This window comes from Mustela erminea, chromosome 8 (genome assembly GCF_009829155.1).
Source record: "Mustela erminea isolate mMusErm1 chromosome 8, mMusErm1.Pri, whole genome shotgun sequence".
Classification (NCBI taxonomy): domain Eukaryota; kingdom Metazoa; phylum Chordata; class Mammalia; order Carnivora; family Mustelidae; genus Mustela; species Mustela erminea.
Window position 1 is genome coordinate 104,892,126 of NC_045621.1, and position 6,000 is coordinate 104,898,125.

General features: G+C 38.6%; 2 long non-coding RNA genes across 2 annotated transcripts in view; both read left to right on the forward strand.

The window, feature by feature from the left end:
* Positions 1 to 2,297, forward strand: part of LOC116597025 — a 34,814-nt gene extending 32,517 nt beyond the window's left edge. The window contains exon 3 of the long non-coding RNA XR_004288446.1: positions 2,255 to 2,297. This is a non-coding gene — a long non-coding RNA (uncharacterized LOC116597025). The remainder of the gene's footprint in view (positions 1 to 2,254) is intronic.
* On the forward strand, positions 2,298 to 5,757 carry LOC116597024. Its single transcript, XR_004288445.1, has 3 exons — positions 2,298 to 2,377; positions 4,559 to 4,709; positions 5,565 to 5,757. It is a non-coding gene; the product is annotated as an uncharacterized LOC116597024 (long non-coding RNA).
* Positions 5,758 to 6,000: the final 243 nt, after the last annotated feature.

Below are 6,000 nucleotides of genomic sequence, written 5' to 3' on the forward strand. Positions count from 1 at the left end.
TGTTAAATAACATTATTTATTCAGTAACCTTTGGAATTCACATGCGTCATATTTAATGGGTCCAATTATACTTTTTATGGCATGCCTATGAAACATGTCATTTTCACCATTCTAATGTCGGTTTGACATGATCTCAGATGTTATATTACTCCATAGGGTAATGCACCTTAATAGCCCGCAAACTCTGGTAACAAGAAGGATTAGTCGAGCAATAAGCTTTCATTCATCAGCTTAAGTCTAGAATTGCTGCCCAGAGGAGGGACTTAAGGCAGCAGACCTTTTATTTATTCAAAGATATATAAAAAAAAGACAGTAGCTTGTTTTCCCTGATGGTAAAAATATTAAATACTTATTAAAATTGTACACAATGAAGAAGGGAGTAAAAACAGTGAGATCACTTATAATTCTGCCTCCCATGGAGCGCCTCTAGAAGGTTCAATGTGTTACCGTTTGATTTTCTTCCTAAGCTTGTGCGCACATATGTAGTGTGTGCTCTCTACAGTTTCCGTGATGGAATTGTACTATGTGCTTTAACCGATTTCCTTTCCCCCACTTAAAAAAAATCTTTTTATTATGAAACATTTCAAACATATACTAAAGTGGACTGAATAATAGGCTGAATATCCATTCATGGCTGATCTTGTTTTATCTGTACCTCAGTTTACTCCCACCCCAGATTATTCTGAAGCCAATCCTAGCCATCATAACGTTTAATCAGTAAACATTTGAATATATATCTTTTAAGATATTGACCCTTAAGAAGTGACCATACCCTTATCACACCTCAATAATTAACAAAATCTTAAAATCCTTAACTATCCCGTCTCTGTTGAAATTTCTCTGATCATCTTGTAATGATTTGCTTGAATCAAGATCAAGGTGGACTTGCAATTGCTTCCTTTGGTTCATATACTTCTTAAATCTTTAAAATCCATAGATTTCTTTTTTTCCCTCCTCACATTTCATTTGCTGAAAAAATTTGGTCATCTAGTCTATGGAGTTTCTAACTCTGGATTTTGCTGATTGCTTTTCTATGGTGTCATTTATAATGTTCCTCTAAGTTGCTAGTTAGGTCTCAAAGCTTGATCAGATTCAAAGTCTATCCTTGTTAGTTAACTCTGCTTTGTAAATGGTGCTGTGCCCATCAGGAGGCATATAATCTTTGGTATCTCTCTTTTTATAATGTTTTCTAGATCTATCGTTGCGGGCTGAATTGTATCTTCCCCCACCCCCTGCCACCTGTATATACAGTGAGGTTCTAATCCCTCAGTACCTTCAGAAGGTGACTGAATGTGAAGGAAAGTACTTAATGAGGTGGATAAGTTGAAATGAGGTCGTTAGGGAACCTTATAATTAGAAGAGATACAGATGCAGGCACACACGTAGGGATGACCATATGAAGACAACAGGAAATGATGGCTGACATCTTTATCTTAATTCCAGCCTCCAAGACCATGAGAAAAGAAATTCCTGTTCTTTAAACCAGCCAGTCTGTGGTCCTTTATCAGGGCAGCACCAGCAAACTAATACATCTATAAATAATTAGGTGATATAAAATGGTGTTACTCTAATCCTAACGTATCTTTTTTTGTTTATCAGCTAAAATACTTCCATAAAGATAAATTCCCCTTGCCAGCCATTTGGTTACCCATAGGCATCATTAGCACAGGAAGGGCAAGATAAATGCTTGATTCTTTTCCTTGAGAGTAACAGTTTTCAAAATAATGGGTTGTTTCCTCCTCATTCCCCCAAAGTGAACCATGAGGTTTTTTTTTGTTTGTTTGTTTGTTTTGTTTTTGTCTTTAGTATCATTATGAACTCATAGATTTAAAAATATTTTATGTGTTTCCGTATACCTTTTTTGAACACAATACATCATAAACACCTTTCTTTAGTCAATATAATTCTAAATTATTAGTTTTAATGGTTTCACAATTTTCTCTTACATGAATGCTTTAGTTAATAATTTCTTATTGTTGGACATTTATATTATACCCCTTTTGATTTAGCATTTCCACTTTAGTTCAGTCTTGCTCTCACAAATATTTTTTTTCCTGATGCAAGGTAGTACTTTCCCTAATTTATTTGAAAGGGTGAAATTAGTAGATTAATTTTTAATGATGACCATGATATGAAAGGGAGTCTGGTTAGTTGAGTAGTCTTTTTATTGAAGCCTGAAAGATATTTTCTAGTCTGCCTATTTAAAATATTTATACCTTTGGTGAGGGGAAATATCTTTTTTTTTCCCCTCAAGGGTTGAAGATTTTCATCAAGGACGAAAGACAAAATAAGACCGTCAATTAAGAGTAAAAAAAGATGACATTGGCAAGTTACCTTTGGTATTTGCATGTTTGCTTGAATGTTTTCATTTTTTAAGGTAAATGTTTGAGTTTTGAAAGACACAATTGTTACCTTTGTTAATCCTTCCTAGTGGTAGGAAACATCAAGTGTGTAACTCACTTTTGCGTATCAGTGTGCAAATAAGGGCCACCAGCTCTGAGTCAGATAGATGACCCTCTGTCCTGGTGTCCTGGGCTTAGTTTATGTCTCTTCTGAAGTAATTCTTCATAATGTCTCCTATCACTCTCAGAAGAGTCCAGGTTTGGACAATAGATGATATAATCACCCTAGATATTAATAGTTTTGTTTCCTTCTACTTATTCAGATTTCCTCATGTTTCTTATTTCAATTTCTCAAAGACAAGAGAGAGACATCGAAAAATAAGCTTCTTCCCTGCAAATCCAGAGCTTCCCTCACCCTACAGTCTCATGCCATAGGTCTTTTCCTCCTTTTCTTGCTCCTTTTTCATTTAAACAAACTGCTATTGTCCCCTCCCCTATTTTAATGGTCCAGCCCTTCAGGGAGGCTGTCACAACAGGGAGAAAATCACTGTGTAACAGAGCTTTGAGTAGGATTTAGCCCAGATGAGGGACCCGAAGAGGCATTGTCTAGGCCCAGGCAATACAGCTAGCTAGTGCCAGAGCAGGACAAGGACAGGGGTTTCCAAATTTCTCGGCCAGCTAATCTCAGTCTTGGGCCTGATCTTTGGCAAATTTGATGTTTTTCGGAAGATAGGACACTATTTCCCTTCCCTAGCTTTTGCCATCAGGTGATTAATTTCCACGAAAACAAGTCTCACATCTAGTCCTACCACACATATTACATTTATTACCAAGCCATGTTTATCAGAAGCAGGCAAAAAAGAGCTCTACTACCTCCTTCTCTAAGCTCCAGTCAACCCACCCTAATCCTCTTTGACAAGAATCTTTTTTTTTTTTTTTAAGTAGGCTCCATGTCCAATGTGGGGCTTGAACTCATAACCTTGAGTTCTACCAGCTAAGCCATCTAGATGCCCCTCTTTGACAAGCATCTTGCATGAAATGCCCACTTGGAGGGAGAAGCAACAGTACTCTGTAGACTTAGATGACTTTCTAGTTGGGTTCAGTGACAAAATCCCAAGTTAAGCTGAGGACAGAGTGAGAACATACTCTTGACCTGGAAGCCCACTGGGTTTGATATATTATTTCTTATACCTCATTTTTGCAAGGGCAGTACTACCTTTTAGTCTTCCTAGCCAAACATGTTCTTGAACACCATTTATTTAACCAGTGAAAATATATTTCTAACATCGAGGGAAGGATGATTAATACTAGGCCTGAAATCTAGTCCTTTCTTTTGGGTGGGGAAGCTCGGATGCCTCCGGGAAGGATGAAGGAAGGTGAAAGTTCTTGTAAACACGCTGATTACAGACCTCTTTGCATTTCACTAATAATAGCACTAGTGGTAACTAAGAGGAGAGTCCTTACCTGTGGATTGTTTTTAGCAGAATGTACTCAGTCTGTGTCAGATTGCTTATGGTAAGGAGGCTTGGAATCTATGGGCTGTGGTGTAAGACTCCCCAGAAAGTGTCATGTAGGCTATGTGACTGAGTATAAAAACAGAGATGTTTCATAATCAAACATTTCCCTTTAAAGTAAGTGATACAGTCACATGTAATATCTAGAGACCTCATAGTGCATGCTCATTAACAAGGAAGGGCCTGGGGTCTAAGGTTGGGGGGGTCACAGACCTCTTTTTTCTTTACCTGTGCTTCACAATTACTTGTATCCTTGATGTTAATAAGTCTTGATACTGGGTAAGATTTCTGAGTTTGATTGGACAATCTGACAACTTAGTGCTATCTCTCATCCCCAGTGCTAACTAATGCATGCTCTGGTATAGACACAGGAAAAACATCTTTAAGGCAAGACCTTACTTTTGGAGTGTGGATTTCTGATCAGATGATTCAAATGTTATTCAGCCACCCACGGAGTAGATTACAGTTAACTCGTGTATGTATGTACATCATGCTGTTCATACTGAGATATTTTAACATTTTACAGACACAATAACATTACTATAGCATAATGTGTCTCTTATGATCACTAGTAATGGTTATTGACAATAACAATGGCATGAGCATTAGCTAAATTTGTTTTGTGATTGTTCTGTGCTAAACACTTCATGTATATTAACTGTAGTTCAATAAACTTCTGAGGTCTCTGTTCTCATTTTACAGATGAGGAAAGTAAGTTTCAGAGAGGTTATATAATTCACCAAGGTGGCATCAATGTGTGACCTCAAGTCTGTTGTACCCAAAGCCTTTGGATCTGTTTCACCACTCAGTGGCCCCTAATGTTGACACAGAGATGAAGGTGAAGGAGAAGAAGGTAGGTTTTCAGTAGTGTTAATATTACCACTGCTGTAAGTGAATCATCTGTGCCAGTCACGCTCAGTTTACCATTTGTCCAGGAGAGGCAATATGACTAATAATGGTTTCAAATCTGTGCCTCCTAAGTTCAAAGTGATGGTCATATGTTAAGCAACACCATCTTGCCAAACCCAGTGGACTTATGTACCTACGTGAACATTTCACACAGAATTTTGAGAATTGAGATCAGAGATTTTACTAGCTTTACTCCTAGAATGATTGGAAGGACAGGTGACACAACCCACCAAAAGCTTTCTCTTTCAGAACTTTTGACCTTGACAACTTCCTTTCCTGTGCCTGACTACCTCTATTCCTTTATCACCCCCTTTTTTCCCCCCACCATACCCAGAATTAAACACTGCACTGAGCCTTCCTGGGTAAGGTTTCCAACCCTGTGATTCTGGGGGATTTGCTTTGCAGGTAAGTCCATGAACACACTGGCAGCCTCATCATCTTCTACTGGCTGGTTTCCAACCCCTTTCTCTGGAATGTACAGTCTATGGGGACAGATGTTTGTAGTCGGTGCATACTAGCTCCAGTGCTCGGGATGCAGTCTGTCACGGGACTCATGCACAACACATCTTTGTTGAGTGACCCATCTTCTCAGACATTTTTGTTATGGGCTGAATATTTCCTTCCCAAATTCTTATGTTGGAGCTCGTACCCACAACGTGATGGCAGGTGGGGTCTTTGAGAATTAATCAGGTTTAGGTGAGGTCATGGGGATGGGACTCTTATGATGGGATTTGTGCCCTTGTAAGAAGAAGGAACAACAGGAGAGCTCCGTCTCTTGTTTTATGTGCTTGTGCACCAGGGAAAAACCACAGGAGGACAGAGGGAAAAGCTGATCATCTGCAGTCCGGGAAGCAAGCTCTCACCAGACATGAATCTGCCAGCATCTTGATCTTGGACTTCCAGCCTCTTGAGCAGAAAGAAATGTTTGTTGCTTAAGTCATTCAGTATGTGGGATTTTTTAAAAAAAATAGAAGTCCACCCTAAGCTATATCTTGCATATCAGAATATGCAAGATTACTGGGTTTCCAATCAACCCAGTAAAAGCCCATGGGGACTGGGCTTTTGCTATGTTTTGTGTATACCTTAATCTTGTCATTTAAGTAGACTATGGACATCTCCTTTTTTTTTTTTTTAAAGTTAGTTTCAGAGGTAGAATTTAGTGATTCATCAGTTGCGTGTAACACCTAGAGCTCATTATATCAAGTGCCCTCCTTAAAGCCCATCACCCAGTTCCC